The sequence below is a fragment of the Bos indicus genome, chromosome 6, assembly GCF_029378745.1.
Source record: "Bos indicus isolate NIAB-ARS_2022 breed Sahiwal x Tharparkar chromosome 6, NIAB-ARS_B.indTharparkar_mat_pri_1.0, whole genome shotgun sequence".
Taxonomy (NCBI): domain Eukaryota; kingdom Metazoa; phylum Chordata; class Mammalia; order Artiodactyla; family Bovidae; genus Bos; species Bos indicus.
In genome coordinates this window covers 54,484,046-54,500,308 of record NC_091765.1, presented here as the reverse complement: position 1 = coordinate 54,500,308, position 16,263 = coordinate 54,484,046, and positions in this window count along the sequence as shown.

Here is a 16,263-nt window from a genome sequence, read left to right as displayed (position 1 = left end):
ATTATGTATTATGGGTATAGTTTATAAATAAAATATATCCTAATACCTTAATTTGTGACTCAACATCAAAGGAAAACACTTGGACTTAAATCAAAAGATTAACAAATGAATGTTTACTTATGTGTTAATTAAAAGAAAATGAGGCAGATATGAATCACATTTTTTGAGTTTTATGTTTATGTGACCTTTTAGTTAATCAGCTAAACAACTGCATTGCTTACTTTGGATAAAAATAGCTTTTACTATAAATGTTCAAGAGCTGACAGCTCTTTTGGTCTCCTTATGCCTCTGTCTCTATTTCTGTCTCTTTCCATCTTTCTATTTCTTTCTCTCCATCTAGTTATATATAGAGAGGGATATAGTATTTGTATACACAGAGATGAATCCCACACATATGAAAATATAGTCAACTTTTTCATGCTATCAGAATTTGCTTGAGTATTTTGCTTAGGAAAAAAAATCACATAAGTGACTGTTTCCTATTGTAATTAATGTGTAAACTGCAAAGTTTCTATTAATGCATAATTAAATTGAGCTGGCACTCATAATAACATATTCAAATTATATACTGTAGATGAGTCAACCTTGCTATTACATTAATTAGTTATAAACTTATATGGAACAACTTGGAGCTTGATAGCATCTATAATGCTAGCAAAGATCAATTGGTTTTATCATGAACATTGCTGACCATTTTTCAGAAATGCTATTGTTTCTTCAGATAAATATACATGCTTCAGCTTTCTCATTCATAAAATGGCATAAGCACACTTTGTAGGGCTACTTTGAAGGTTACATGAATTAATTTATGTAAAGTATTTAGACACTGTACTTAGTAAGCACTATATGTGCTAGATTCATTATTATAATTATTACTATTACTATTATTTTAATGCGGGAACATAGTACACAATATGTACCTTAGTAGATATTCAGAGAAAAAAGTCTGAGTGAAAGTTTTGACTTCTTATTCTTTCAAATATATGGTATTCTAGATCCAGCCTCAAAGTCTGTACATCTAAAAAAAGAAAAAAATGATGTGTAGAAATGTACATCTTTATACAGAACCAAAACATGTTAAAGAGGGAGAGTCCCATTTGTTTTTGTGGTTTGACTTCTTTAAAGCTTAGACAGACCTCATTTTTATTCCTCTTACTATGTAATGTTGAAGAAAGCATAAGTTACTTTTTATATTACTCCTCCTGAGATTAAAAAAAATAACAATTTTCATTTTTAAGTGTCTTTTGTAATGCTTCAAAATATTGAGAAGTGTACTAATCAAAATACCAGGAACAGCTACATTTCTGTGACCCCCCTTGTCTATGTTTATGGTGGAAATTTTGGAACTTGTTTTGCTTCCAATCAGTTCCTTCTGCTTTGGTTCTGAGTTGAATCTGAACTAATATTTGTACAATATTCTACCATGTTATCACTGCTGATGTTTTGTCTACATAATTTTCCTCCATAGGCTCCAGTAGCTGTAATCATTCCTCTACCCTGGGAGTTGTAGACTTCTCTTTCTTCTAGTGTTTGTCTCTCCAACAAAGCTATATTCCCCAGTAACAAAGCCCTGGTAAATCCACAGTTCTGTTGCACATATCTTCTTGTCTTCATCTTTGTTCACTGTAGGAAATTATTGCATCAAATGACTTGCCAAAATTCAGGCAAAAACAAAAAGTAGCAATTACTGAAAAAGTGAAAAACTATTTTATAAAAGCGTAAGTGTTAGATAATTTTTTTAACTTTTAACAGGTAAAGAAAATGATATTATTATGAACAGTTCATGAATTAAAAATCTAGGGTAGGAGATAGGTTGCTAAACCTATTTAATATTGATTTTAAAATTTAAAATTTCCAAATTTAATCTTGATTTTTAAATAGTTTCTGAGAATATTTTCATTCCATGATGCATATAATAATCACATATACTCATATGCCTGAACCTATTATTTTCCTTTTTATTTGTTTGTGTTTGTTTTTTCCAGCCACACTATGTGAAGTGCTTAATTGTATTTGAGACTCATTTAAAAAAATCATTTGTAATATCTTCCCTTATTGGATAGTACACACGTGAAAACTCACTTGGAGCACTTGCTTCCTGAATCTCAAGAGGAAAACAACTGTAATTTGAAGGAGTCTTGTGATTCTCTTACTCCAACTCCTATTTCCTGATAAAAATTATAACTAAACTATAATATTTTAATTCCAATATATATCTATACCTATATCACTATGATGTTGTGCAATCAAAAGAATTCAGTAGAAGGTGAAAAGGCACAGTAAATCATATATGTATTGCTCAAACCATATTAACCAGGTGTGCATTTGTCAGTTGGTTACTGAATGATGTCCTCTTAAAAGATGTATTCATGTCCTCATCCCCGAAACCTGTAAATATTACCTTATATGGCAAAAGATATAATTACATTAAGAATCTTGAAAAGGGAGGCTTATCCTAGATTATCCCAGTGAGTCCTACATGCTATCAGATGCATCCCTACAAGACATTCAAAAGAAGTACACAAAACAAAATGTAATAAGAAGACAAAGGCATAGATTACAGTGATGGCAGCCACCAGCAGCTAGAAGAGTCAAGAACAGTCACCCCTAGACTCCCTGGAGGTAATGTGGCCCTGCCCACACTTTGATTTTGGCCATTCTGGCAATATTTAACTCTGAATACTCATTGGAAGCACTGATGCTGAAGCCGAAGCTCCAGTACTTTGGCCACCTGATTGCGAAGAGCCGACTCACTGGAGAAGACCTTGATGCTGGGAAAAATTGAGGGCAGGAAGAGAAAGGGTGACAAAGATGAGATGGTTGGATGGCATCACTGACTCGATGGACATGAGTTTGAGCCGGCTCTGGGAGTTGGTGATGGACAGGGAAATCTGACTTGCTGCAGTCCACTGGGTCACAAATTGTCAGAAACAACTTAGCAACTGGGTAACAATTCTGACAATACTCATTTGGACTCCTCACTGCCAGTGTGCTGAAATATTGTTTAAGCTACTGACTTTGTGATAAATTTGTTATAACAGCCATTGGAAACTAGTACAATCTCTAATAAGTTTAGCAAGAGCTTAAGAAAGCCCAAGCAATGTGCACAAAGATGGCAGTGACAGTAAAAGTCTCTAAAGTGTCCTCCCCATTGGAGAAGCAACCTCACATTTCCTTGTTTCCTCAGCATGTTACTGGTTATTATTACTGCTGCTCTGCCTCCAGTGACTCACCTCAAAATCTTCCCTTTAGTTTTGCATCCTCCTGATTTCTTCCATGTTTTATGGTTAAACACTTGCTTTTCCCCTCATTATAAGTAATGATGAAAATCCAGTCACAGGTTTTACCAAGATTTCTCTAAGGCTGGATCAAAGTGTTTTACAGGGTCAGCATTCTTGGTGTTTCATATCCCCAGTAGGGGAGGTTTAGACCTGGATGAAATCTACTTCTTCACCTAGGTTCAAATTCAAGTTCCACTAATTACTCAATATGTGACCTCCAACAATTTAATTAACCTCCGGAGTTGTGATTTTCTTATCCATAAATCCAAGATATTATCAACTTCACCAGTTAGTTATGAGCATTATAGATCAAGTAAGTAAAATGTCAGGCAAATGGAACTTAGAAAACTGAAAAATTTGTTCTTTCTCTCTACATTTGTCCAGCTTTGTTCTTCCCTGATGCAAGACAAACTGCAGCCTCATATGCCTGCCCATTTTGCTTAGATGAGGAGGTGTTTTAGGCAAGTACTTGGATTCATCAACATGAATTTATATGTTCCTCTTTGTAAGAGCAAATGAGAAGTTCATGCTTTATGAGAAAAGAGTTGTCGGAGTCATTTTTAAATTTTCTCCTTCAGACAATACTAAGAAATAAACATAACATTACTTAACACTGGTTTTACCCATTATGCTGGCTAACTTCCTGACCTTGAATTGCGTCAGGCAAACTGAAGAGTTTAAAATGCGTCCCCACCTTCACCCTGGTTTGAGTACGGGAATAGAAACGAAAAGGGGCTTCCAAAGTGGCGCAGTGGTAAAGAATCTGCCTGCCTGTGCAGGAGAAACAAGAGATGGGGTTTCGATCTCTGGGTCAGGAAGATTCCCTGGAGTAGGAAATGGTAACCAGCTCCAGTATTCTTGCCTGGAGAACCCCAAGCACAGTGGAGCCTAGCAGGCTACAGTCCATGGGTGCGCAAAGAATCAGACATAACTCAGTGTGAGCGTGCACGTACACACACACACACACACACACACACACAGAAAAAAAGAAGCCTCCATAAACAGTTTCCATGGCCAAAATCTTGTTTTATTTTCTCCTCTTGGAACTGGGAGGTGGAAAATTGGAACTGGGAGGTGGACTTTTTCTGCCTCTAACAGAGATATTAGAAAGTAGCACATATGCAGAATTTCTGTTAATAACATTAAAGGTTAGTTTATGCCCTTGTCAAAACTTAAACAAATTATCTCTTGAGGATGAAATAACACCAGCTTTGCTGTCCCAGGGGATTTTATCAAGTTTATTTTGATTTGTCCAGTGTGCTAGCAGAATTTCCATATGGCTAGTGGCCAAGAGCTCTCTCTGGTGCTGTAGGCAAGATTTTCAGTATCCTTCCTGCTCTGGACTGTTTGTGATTCTTATCGTCCTAGGGAAAACAAAAAACAGAAAAACCTCTTCTAAAGGACAGTAAGTGGGAGCTTTTGGCAGCTTTTCTCTGAATTAATTCTTTGCAATCTGGCTCATTCACAGTTTCCAGTACAACTTGAATATTGTTACAGATTGCTTTTTTGACGCTGAAATCCTCTGGAGTTTGGTTATCACATTTGAGGTTGCTGGCTGACATCTTCTCCTGGGGGTCATGCAAACTCTGGAAGCAAACATGTCCAAAATGGAAATCGCATTGTACAGAGATAACTAACAATTCTAAGGGGAATAAGAAAACGGTTCCAGATAGAGGCCACAGAGTAACAAGTAAAATTTTCAAAGAGATGGAGTTCTGCTGACTGGGATAGTTGCAGTTGGTTGACGTGAATGATAATTTTAAAGCAAACCTCAAAGAGCAAACTTTGACTAAACTGACAGAAGGTATTTGATTCTGTATGGATGTGAGAGTTGGACTATAAAGAAAGCTGTGGGCTGAAGAATTGATGCTTTTGAACTGTAGTGTTGGAGAAGACTCTTGAGAGTCCCTTGGACTGCAAGGAGATCCAACCAGTCCATCCTAAAGGAGATCAGTCCTGGGTGTTCATTGGAAGGACTGATGTTGAAGCTGAAACTCCAATACTTTGGCCACCTGATGCAAAGAGCTGACTCTTTGAAAAGACCCTGATGCTTGGAAAGATTGAGGGCAGGAGAAGGGGGCAACAGAGGATGAGATGCTTGGATGGCATCATCGACTCAATGGACATGGGTTTGGGTGAACTCTGGGAGTTGGTGATGGGTAGGGAGGCCTGGCGTGCTGCAGTTCATAGGATGGCAAAGAGTCAGACATGACTGAGTGACTGAACTGAACTGATCTGAAGAAAGGAATAGGATGCTAAGATTCAGTGGTGAAAATATTCAAGGGGTGTTGGGAGAACAGAGAATAGTCAAATTTGGAAAGGAAAAAAAAAAGTGAGTTCTTAAATGATTTCTTTAAACAGGAATAAAGCCCCACATGAGCTTAGCATTCAAAATTCTCCTTAGTTTTGCATGTAATTCTTTGTCCTGGCAGATATATTTGGCTTATCCTGTCTTGTTTATTTTCTAACTCTACCAGAATGCTCAAAGCTCAATAAAATTTTCCTCATATTATTTTTCTTACAATATTTTGTTACATTTTATCCTTTTCCAATATATTAATACATTCAGTCACTTTAATTTTAAAAATCTTACTTTTCACTGACGTAGTTTTTTGTTTGTTAAACTTCAGGTTCAGCAAGTCTGACTTATTGCAAAGCTCCACTTTAGCACTGGTCTAGAGTCGGACTTGACTGAGCGACTTCACTTTCACTTTTCACTTTCATGCACTAGAGAAGGAAATGGCAACCCATTCCAGTGTTCTTGCCTGGAGAATCCCAGCGACGGGGAGCCTGGTGGGCTGCCGTCTATGGGTTTGCACAGAGTCGGACACGACTAAAGTGACTTAGCAGCAGCAGCAGTGGTAGACGGGCTTCCCTTGGTTCTCAGCTGGTAAACAATCCACTTGCAATTTGGGAGACCAGGGTTGGATCCCTGCGTTGGGAAGAGCCCCTGGAGAAGGGAAAAAATACTCCAGTATTCTAGCCTGGAGAATTCCATGGACTGTATAGTCCATGGGGTCACAAAGAGTCTGACTTGACTGAGTGACTTTCACTTTCACTTAGCAGTAGATTGCATCTTCACTCTCCAACCGCTTGAATCTTCAGTTGGGAGCTTTGTAATCCATGTTTCAAAGGGCTGTGATCAACCAGCTCTGTGTTACTGCATTCGTTACTGTTATTCATGCTGCAAATATATATGCAAATATATAGCTTAGAGAAGCCTAAATGTGTTTTTAAATGCACTGAGCTTTTTATCTCAGAAAAGGACAAACATCACAGTAGCTCTGTTGCTGAGAGTTGTTACCTTGGAGAAGCTGGGTCAGCCCTCTGAGTCTCCAAACACTCAGTAATCTCTCCACTTGACATGATCCCATTAATCAAGCTTCAGTTAGGTTCCCTAGCACTTCAGAGCTGAATTCAGCTGTGTACTTGAAGCTTGATGGCTTGTCCTTAGTTATTCCATGGATACCATGACCACTTTGCTTTTGCATTCAGCAAGAAGCGGTAGATACAGAATTAAGGTTTCTGGAGTTAAGTGAAATGATCTGCATGTCACAATTCATCATACTGTTCTGACTGAATTTAAATGAAATATAGACAATTAAATTGTTTTCACAGAAATTTTGAGGGACAAGCAAAAGAAAAAGTAGCTTTATATAAACAAGTCTAAAGTTGACCATATAAAACCATTCTATCTATAAGCATAGATTTCATACTGATGGTTAGAATTGTATAATATTTTATTATGCCAATTTTTAATGAGCTTTAGTGCTATAGTAAGGAAATTGATAACTTTAGGCATAACACGATGAGGTTTTTAATTTTCACAGTATTAAAAATAAAAATTGTAGGGGAGAAGTTGACAAATGGACAATTCTGAGTCTGTCATAGACATAAATTTTCAGAATATTGTGACTCTTATTTTTATTATTCAATTTATGTTTCTAGAATTTTTTTTCTTTCTGATGAGTTTCTCTGAGATATATATATATGTATATATAGATAGATAGATATACATACAAACACACACACAATATTTAGTTCATATTCTGCTATAGGTTTAAATTTCAAATTCTTATGAAAAAAGATGTTTTAAAATTCATATTTTTTCTATCTTTGAAATATTTGATACAGAGTTAAAGTTCGTCTTTGAAAACTGAAGTTCTGTTGTATTAAGAGCAGTATGCCAGGGCGACGTAAAGATAGTCAAGTTTTTCTTGGACTCACATTTTTCATACTATCTAAGCATTTGTCATTTCATTCTAATAATGGAAAAATAAAGAAAAATTTGTTCCAGAAGTCTGTTGTTTATTTTATGTAGAGAAGTATAAAAAAATATGGGCAATACTCCTAAATTTTGTTATGGGATATTTGAAAAGGATGTACATACAGTCACCTTAAATAAAGTCAGTTAATATTGATTACAGTATTTTATCGAAGAACCTAAGTTTTCTGTTTGCGTGAAGGCATTACATAGTTTTATGAACTAAAATCACATGGTAAATAAATAAGTTTAGAATCATGTTTAAATAAGTAGATTAGTGACTTAATGACTCATTTTTGCCTGATCAAGCATGTCAGTGCTGACTCCAATACAATTTGAAGAAAAGATGACTAAAAAATAGTCATTTTTTAAACTTGTTTATTGACTAGTGTAAGTGTAGCTTTGTTTACTATATTCCTATTTACTTTATGTAAGTATAGATGTGTTCTTGTCTTTATTTCGTATTTTTTAAACAAATTATATTCTGATTGATTCAAAATAGCTACAATGAAGCTTATAGTATTTTTTTTCTGTGTCCAAGATGGAAAAAAATAAATTATCATCAAGATAACATTATTTTTAGAAAATTCAGTGGAATTTCTACTTTATTATATGCAAGTAATATATACAGGAATCCTTTCTTCATGAAAATATCAATGACTTAAAAGTCATATGTGTGTATGAGTATAGCTTTGGTTTGATTTCTGTTTTTGTTAGTTTTTAAGCTGCCATCCAAATTTATCTGATATATCTCAGTTGCTTCTTTTGGCAAGAACACTGTAGTGGGTTGCCATTTCCTTCTCCAATGCATTAAAGTGAAAAGTGAAAGTGAAGTCGCTCAGTCGCATCCGAACTCTTTGCGACCCCATGGACTGCAGCCTACCAGGCTCCTCCATCCATGGGATTTTCCAGGCAACAGTACTGGAGTGGAGTGCCATCGCCTTCTCTGAAGAATACATTATAGAATATCAATTAAGGTACAGAAGAAAAGAAGCTTTGTAACAATAGGATTGGAGGCAATAACTGTTTTTTGTAGAGGCATTATCCAAGTATCATTATTTGAATAAGGAGTCTAATACTTTATTTCTTCTCTTATATTACAAATATTTTCCATTGCTCTGTGTTATTTGAACTTATTTTTTTCTTTTTCTAAAAAAATCATTTTGTGTGCTCCTTTGGCTTCGTCTTTCTATGACAACCATAAAGGAACTATTAATATACCACAAGTATCTCTGCTATACCTTTTGCAAATGTCCTTTGTTTGTAATGTGTGATTTCTGGTTTTGCAGGCTGTGAAGGTGGATGAATATGGATAATGTTTATTATGGCTCTACGCTTCATGTTGCTTACCTAACTTGCAAATGCATTGTGAGGATTAATGCTTATTTAAAGTACCTTACTATTGCACTTTCCATTAGAGAGAATGGCTCATACACATTACAAAAATCACCCAGTGGAAATAAAATTATACATACACTTACAATCCTCTGAACTTGCAGTAGGGTACATTTTAATGAGACAAACACTTCTATAGCTATGCTGCAGTATTCTTAGTGATCAAAAAGAAGCTGTTGAAATGCCACAAGGAGAAGAATTTAAGAGAAAAATGCAGGAAGCTTTTCATAATTATGGGTATTAGACAAATAGCATTTAAAAAACACTAAGTTACCTGCATTGGATTATATAGTCAGTCAACCTTATAAAAACAGATACTGAGAAAAAAAAAAATGCCTATATAGCTGATTTCCCCAGATAATGAATGCTATCTTTCCATTATAAACAGTAAATTTAATAGATCATAAAACTACACTAATAATCAGATATTGTGCCTTTTGGCCCCAGATTTGCCACCTAGTGACTACTAAAAGTCTCATATAAAAAAGTAAAAACCCTAGCCAACCCAATCCTCACTTGAATATATTTGCTTCTTGCTATTTAGATACCCAATAAAATACATTTTCTCAATCTATTATTTTCTATCCTAGAAATAAAATTTGTTGTTGTTGTTTAGTCACCCAGTTGTATCCAACTTTTCACGACCACATGGACTGTAGCCTGCCAGGCTCCTCTATCCATGGGATTCTCCAGGCAAGAATACTGGAATGGGTTGCCATTCCCTTCTCCAGGGGAACTTCCTGCCCCAGGGATGGAACCTGAATCTCCTTCATTGCAGGTAGATCCTTTACCACTGAGCCATCTGGAATAATACTGTTTTATTAATGCTGATTTCTAAAATTTAGCTGTTTTAATGAAATAAAATGTTGAGTTCAATGCTCCCATAGTTTTCTACTTGGTTCCTGGCTGACATGACTATTCTCATGAATCTCCTGGACTGCACTGTGAGCTGCTGCTGCTGCTGCTAAGTCGCTTCAGTCATGTTTGACTCTGTGCAACCCCATAGACGGCAGCCCACCAGGCTCCCCCCGTCCCTGGGATTCTCCAGGCAAGAACAATGGAGTGGGTTGCCATTTCCTTCTCTAATGCGTGACAGTGGAAAGTGAAAGTGAAGTCACTCAATCGTGTCTGACTCTTGGTGACCCCATGGACTTCAGCCTACCAGGCTCCTCGGTCCATGGGATTTCCCAGGCAGGAGTACTGGAGTGGGGTGCCATTGCCTTCTCTAACTGGAAAATAAAATCATAGTAAGGCAGTTCCTCTCCAGGCACTTTTCCAGTGCTCTCTGCATTGTTTCTGACTGGCCAGAGACCCCGCCCTGAAACAGTCTCTTAAATCTGTGATTGAATTGGGTTAGTCTGCATGTATATCTGAGTTAAGTCTTGATACATTACCTTTTCTCAAGAACTCTGGACTTGGACAAGAAAAAGGATGCTGCCTATCAGTCTCTCTGCAGTGACTTAAACAGTAAGATGTAGAACTCATGAGCTCTGGGTCAGTCATGTTTTCCCCCTTGTAAAGTAAACTAGCTGCTAAACAGTCAGAGAGGATGACAAAATATCGCATGAGGAAGAGATGATTACAAGAATGAGAACAGTTGCTCCTGAACTGCAGCCTGCCTTTTTCACAGCCTGGTTGTTCCACATTTCTCTGAGTTTATGAACCATACATTCCATACTTAGCCTGAGGGAAATGTAACTCTTTTGTTCCTTAAACAACTAACAACTTCAAGAGCATTTGTCACGTTCTGGGTCATTTAAATGTACAGGTGGCTTCAGGGTAGGATACTTTGCTCTTGTAAACTACTCATCATTAAATACAGGTGTTAATTCACAGTACATATTCAACAGATGTTTGTTGAATGACTTAATAAGCATGTCCACCTCTCTATTTTTATTCTCCTTGGCCCAGCATTACCTTAGTTACCTAGAATGAGCATAATAATGATTGACTTCATTGATTGTTTAAATTAATTTATTTGTTTTAATTGGAAGCTAATTACTTTACAATATTGCAGTGGTTTTTACCATACATTGACACGAACAGCCATAGGTGTACATGTGTTCACCATCTTGAACCCCCATCCCACCTCCTTCCTCATCCCATCCCTTAGGGTCATCCCAGTGCACTGGCCCTGAGCACCCTGTCTCATCCATCGAACCTGGGCTGGCGATCTGTTTCACATATGATAATACACATGTTTCAATGCTATTCTCTCAAATCATCCCACCCTTGCCTCTCCCACAGAGTCCAGAAGTCTCTTCTTTACATCTGTGTCTCTTTTGCTATCTCACATATAGGGTCATCATTACCATCTTTCTAAATGCTATATATATATATATATATATATATATATATATATGTTAATATACTGTATTGGTGTTTTTCTTTCTATTACCATCTTTCTAAATGCTATATATATATATATGTGTGTTAATATACTGTATTGGTGTTTTTCTTTCTGACTTACTTAACTCTGTATAATAGGCTCCAGTTTCATCCACCTCATTAGAACTGATTCAAATGAATTTTTTACAATAGCTGAGTAACATTCCATCATGTATATGTACCACAGCTTTCTTATCCATTCATCTGTTGATGGACATCTAGGTTGCTTCCCTGTCCTAGCTATTGTAAACAGTGATGCAATGAACACGGGGGTACACATGTCTCTTTCAATTCTGGTTTCCTTGGTGTGTATGCTCAGCAGTGGGATTGCTGGGTTGTATGGCAATTCTATTTCCAGTTTTTTAAGGAATCTCCACACTGTTCTCCATAGTGGCTGTACTAGTTTGCATTCCCACCAACAGTGTAAGAAGGTTCCCTTTTCTCTACACCCTTTCCAGCATTTATTGTTTGTAGACTTTTTGATAGCAGCCATTCTGACCGGCATGAGATCGTACCTCATTGTGGTTTTGATTTGCATTTCTCTGATAATGAGTGATGTTGAACATCTTTTTGTGTGTTTGTTAGCCATCTGTATGTCTTCTTTGGAGAAATGTCTGTTTAGTTCTTTGGCCCATTTTTTGATTGGATTGTTTATTTTTCTGGAATTGAGCAGCATGAAATGCTTGTATATTTTTGAGATTAATTCTTTGTCAGTTGCTTCATTTTTTATTATTTTCTCCCATTCTGAAGGCTGTCTTTCTACCTTGCTTATCGTTTCCTTCATTGTGCAAAAGCTTTTAAGTTTAATTAGGTCCCATTTGTTTATTTTTGGTTTTATTTCCATTACTCTGGGAGGTGGGTCATAGACGATCATGCTATGATTTATGTCAGTGAGTGTTTTGCTTATGTTTTCCTCTAAGAGTTTTATAGTTTCTGGTCTCACATTTAGATCTTTAATCCATTTTGAGTTCATTTGTGTGTGTGATGTTAGAAAGTGTTCTAGTCTCATTCGTTTACAAGTGGTTGACCAGTTTTCCCAGCATCACTTGTTAAAGAGATTGTCTTTTCTCCATTGCATATTCTTGCCTCCTTTATCAAAGATAAGGTGTCCACAGGTGCGTGGATTTATCCCTGGGCTTTCTATTTTGTTCCATTGATCTATATTTCTGTCTTTGTGCCAGTGCCATACTGTCTTGATGACTGTAGCTTTGTAGTACAGTCTGAAGTCAGGCAGGTTGATTCCTCCAGTTCCATTCTTCTTTCTCAAGATTGCTTTGGCTATTCAAGGTTTTTTGTATTTCCATACAAATTGTGAATTATTTGTTCTAGTTCTCTGAAAAATACCATTGGTGTCTTGATAGGGATTGCATTTAATCTATAGATTGCTTTGGGTAGTATACTCATTTTCACCATATTGATTCTTCTGATCCATGAATATGGCATATTTCTCCGTCTATTTTGTGTCATATTTGATTTCTTTCATCAGTATGTTTTATAGTTTTCTATATATAGGTCTTTTGTTTCTTTAGGTAGATTTATTCCTAAGTATTTTATTCTTTTCATTGCAATGGTGAATGGAATTGTTTCCTTAATTTCTCTGTTTTCTCATTGTTAGTGTATAGGAATGCAAGGGATTTCTGTGTGTTAATTTTATACCCTGCAACTTTATTCATTGATTAGTTCTAGTAATTTTCTGGTGGTGTCTATAGGGTTTTCTATGTAGAAGATCATGTAATCTTCTTTTCCAATCTGGATTTATTATTTCTTCTTTTCCAATCTGGATTCCTTTTGTATCTTTTTCTTCTCTGATTGCTGTTGCTAAAACTTCCAAAATTATGTTGAGTAGTAGTGGTGAGAGTGGGCACCCTTGTCTTATTCCTGACTTTAGGGGAAATGCTTTCAATTTTTTACCATTGAGGACAATGTTTGCTGTGGGTTTATCACATATGGCTTTTATTATGTTGAGGTATGTTCCTTCTATGCCTGCTCTCTGGAGGTTTTTTTTTTTATCATAAATGGATGGTGAATTTTGTCAAAGGCTTTCTCTGCATCTATTGAGATAATCATACTTTTTTTTTAACTTGTTAATGTGCTGTATCACATTGATTGTTTTGCAAATATTGAAGAATACTTTCATCCCTAGGATAAAGTCCACTTGCTCATGATGTATGACATTTTTAATATGTTGTTGGATTCTGTTTGCTAGGATTTTGTTAAGGAATTTTGCATCTATGTTCATCAGTGATATTGGCCTGTATCTTTCTTTTTTTGTGGCATCTTTGTCTGGTTTTGGTATTAGGGTGATGGTGGCCTCATAGAATGAGTTTAGCAGTTTTCCTTCCTCTGAAATTTTCTGGAAGATTTTGAGTAGGATAGATGTTAGCTCTTCTCTAAATTTTTGGTAGAATTATCCTGTGAAACCATTTGGTCCTGGGCTTTTGTTTGTTGTAAGATTTTTGATTACAGTTTCGATTTCCATTCTTGTGAGGGATCTGTTAAGATTTTCCATTTCTTCTTGGTTCAGTTTTGTAAGGTTATACTTTTCTAAGAATTCATCCCTTTCTTCCAAGTTGTCCATTTTATTGGCATATAGTTGCTGATAGTCTCTTATGATCCTTTGTATTTCTGTGTTGTCTGTTGTGATCTCTCCATTTTCATTTCTAATTTTGTTGATTTGATTCTTCTTCCTTTTTTTTTTTTTTTCTTCTTCTTGATGAGTTTGGCTAATGGTTTGTCTGTTTTATTTATCTTCTCAAAGAACCGGCTTTTAATTTTGTTGATTTTTGCTATAGTCTCCTTTGTTTCTTTTTTCATTTCTACCCTGATTTTTATTGTTTCTTTCAGTCTACTAATCCTAGGTTTCTTCATTTCTTCTTTTTCTAGTTGCTTTAGGTGTGGAGTCAGGTTATTTATTTTATTTTTCTCTTGTTTCTTGAGGTAAGCTTGTATTGCTATGAACCTTCCCCTCAGCACTGCTTTTACTGAATCCCATGGGTTTTGGATTATCTTGTTTTCATTTATCTCTATGCATATTTTGATTTCTTTTTTGATTTCTTCTGTGATTTGTTGGTTATTCAGAAGCATGTTGTTTAGCCTCCATATGTTTATATTTTAATAGTTTTTTTTTTTTTTTCCTGTAGTTGACATCAAATCTTACCACATTGTGATCAGAAAAAATGCTTAAAATGATTTCAATTTTTTTGAATTTACCAAGGCTAAATTTATGGCCCAAGATGTGATCTATCCTGGAGAATGTTCCATATGCACTTGAGAAATTCATTGTTTTGGTGTGAAATGTCCTATAGGTTTGTATTTCCTTGCTAATTTTCTGTTTAGTTGCTATATCCATAGGTGTGAGTGGGGTAAGAGAGTCTCCCATTATTATTGTGTTACTGTTAATTTCCCCTTTCATACTTGTTAGCATTTGCCTTACATATTATAGTGCTCCTATGTTGGGTGCATGCATATTTGTAATTTCTATATCTTCTTCTTGGATTGATCCTTTGATCATTATGTAGTGTCCTTCTTTGTCTCTTTTCATGGCCTTTATTTCAAAGTCTATTTTATCTGAGTATTGCTACTCCTGCTTTTTTAATCTCCATTTGTGTGAAATATCTTTTTCCAGACCTTCACTTTCAGTCTGTATGTGTCCCTTGTTTTGAGGTGGGTCTCTTGTAGACAGCGTATATAGGGGTCTTGTTTTTGTATCTATTCAGCCAGTCTTTTTCTTTGGGTTGGGGCATTCAACACATTTACATTTAAGGTAATTATTGATAAGTATGATACCATTGCCATTTATTTTGCTGCTTTGGGTTCAAGTTTATAAACCTTTTCTATGTTTCCTATCTAGAGAAGATCCTTTAGCATCTGTTGAAGAGCTGGTTTGGTGGTGCTGAATTCTCTCATCTTTTGCTTGTCTGTAAAGCTTTTAATTTCTCCTTCATATTTGAATTAGATCCTTTCTGGGTATAGTAATCTGGGTTGTAGGTTTTTTTCTTTCATCACTTTAAGTATGTCCTGCCATTCCCTTCTGGCCTGAAGAGTTTCTATTGAAAGATCAGCTATTATCCTTATTGGAATCTCCTTGTGTGTTATTTATTGCTTTTCTCTTGCTGCTTTTAATATTTGCTCCTTGTGTTTGATCTTTGTTAATTTGATTAATATGTGTCTTGGGGTGTTTCATCTTGGGTTTTTCCTGTTTGGGACTCTCTGGGTTTCCTGGACTTGGGTGGCTATTTCCTTCTCCATTTTAAGGAAGTTTTCAACTATTATCTCCTCAAGTATTTTCTCATGGCCTTTCTTTTTGTCTTCTTCTGGGACTCCTATAGTTCAAATGTTGGGGCATTTAACATTTTCCCAGAGGTCTCTGAGGTTGTCCTCATTTCTTTTAATTCTTTTTTCTTTTTTCCTCTGCTTTATTTATTTCCACCATTCTGTCTTCCACCTCACTTATCCTATCTTATGCCTCAGTTATTTTACTGTTGGTTCCCTTCAGAGTGCTTTTGATCTCAGTTATTGCATTATTCACTATTGATTGACTATTTTTTATTTCTTCTAGATATTTGTTAAACATTTCTTGCATCTTCTCAATTCTCGTCTCTAGTCTATTTATCTGTAACTTCATTCTGTTTTCAAGATTTTGGATCATCTTTACTCTCATTATTCTGAATTCTTGTTTAGGTAGACCCCCTATATCCTCCTCTTTTGTTTGGTTTGGTGGGCATTTGTCATGTTCTTTTACCTGTGGAATATTTTTCTGCCTTTTCATTTTCTTTAGATTGCTGTGTTTGGGACGGCCTTTCTGTATGCTGGAAGTTTGTGTTTTCTCTTTATTCTGAAGGTTGCTCCCTGTGGGTGGGTTTGGACTAGTGGTTTGTCAAGGTTGCCTGGTTAGGGAAGCTTGCATTGGTGTTCTGGTAGGTGGAGCTGGATCTC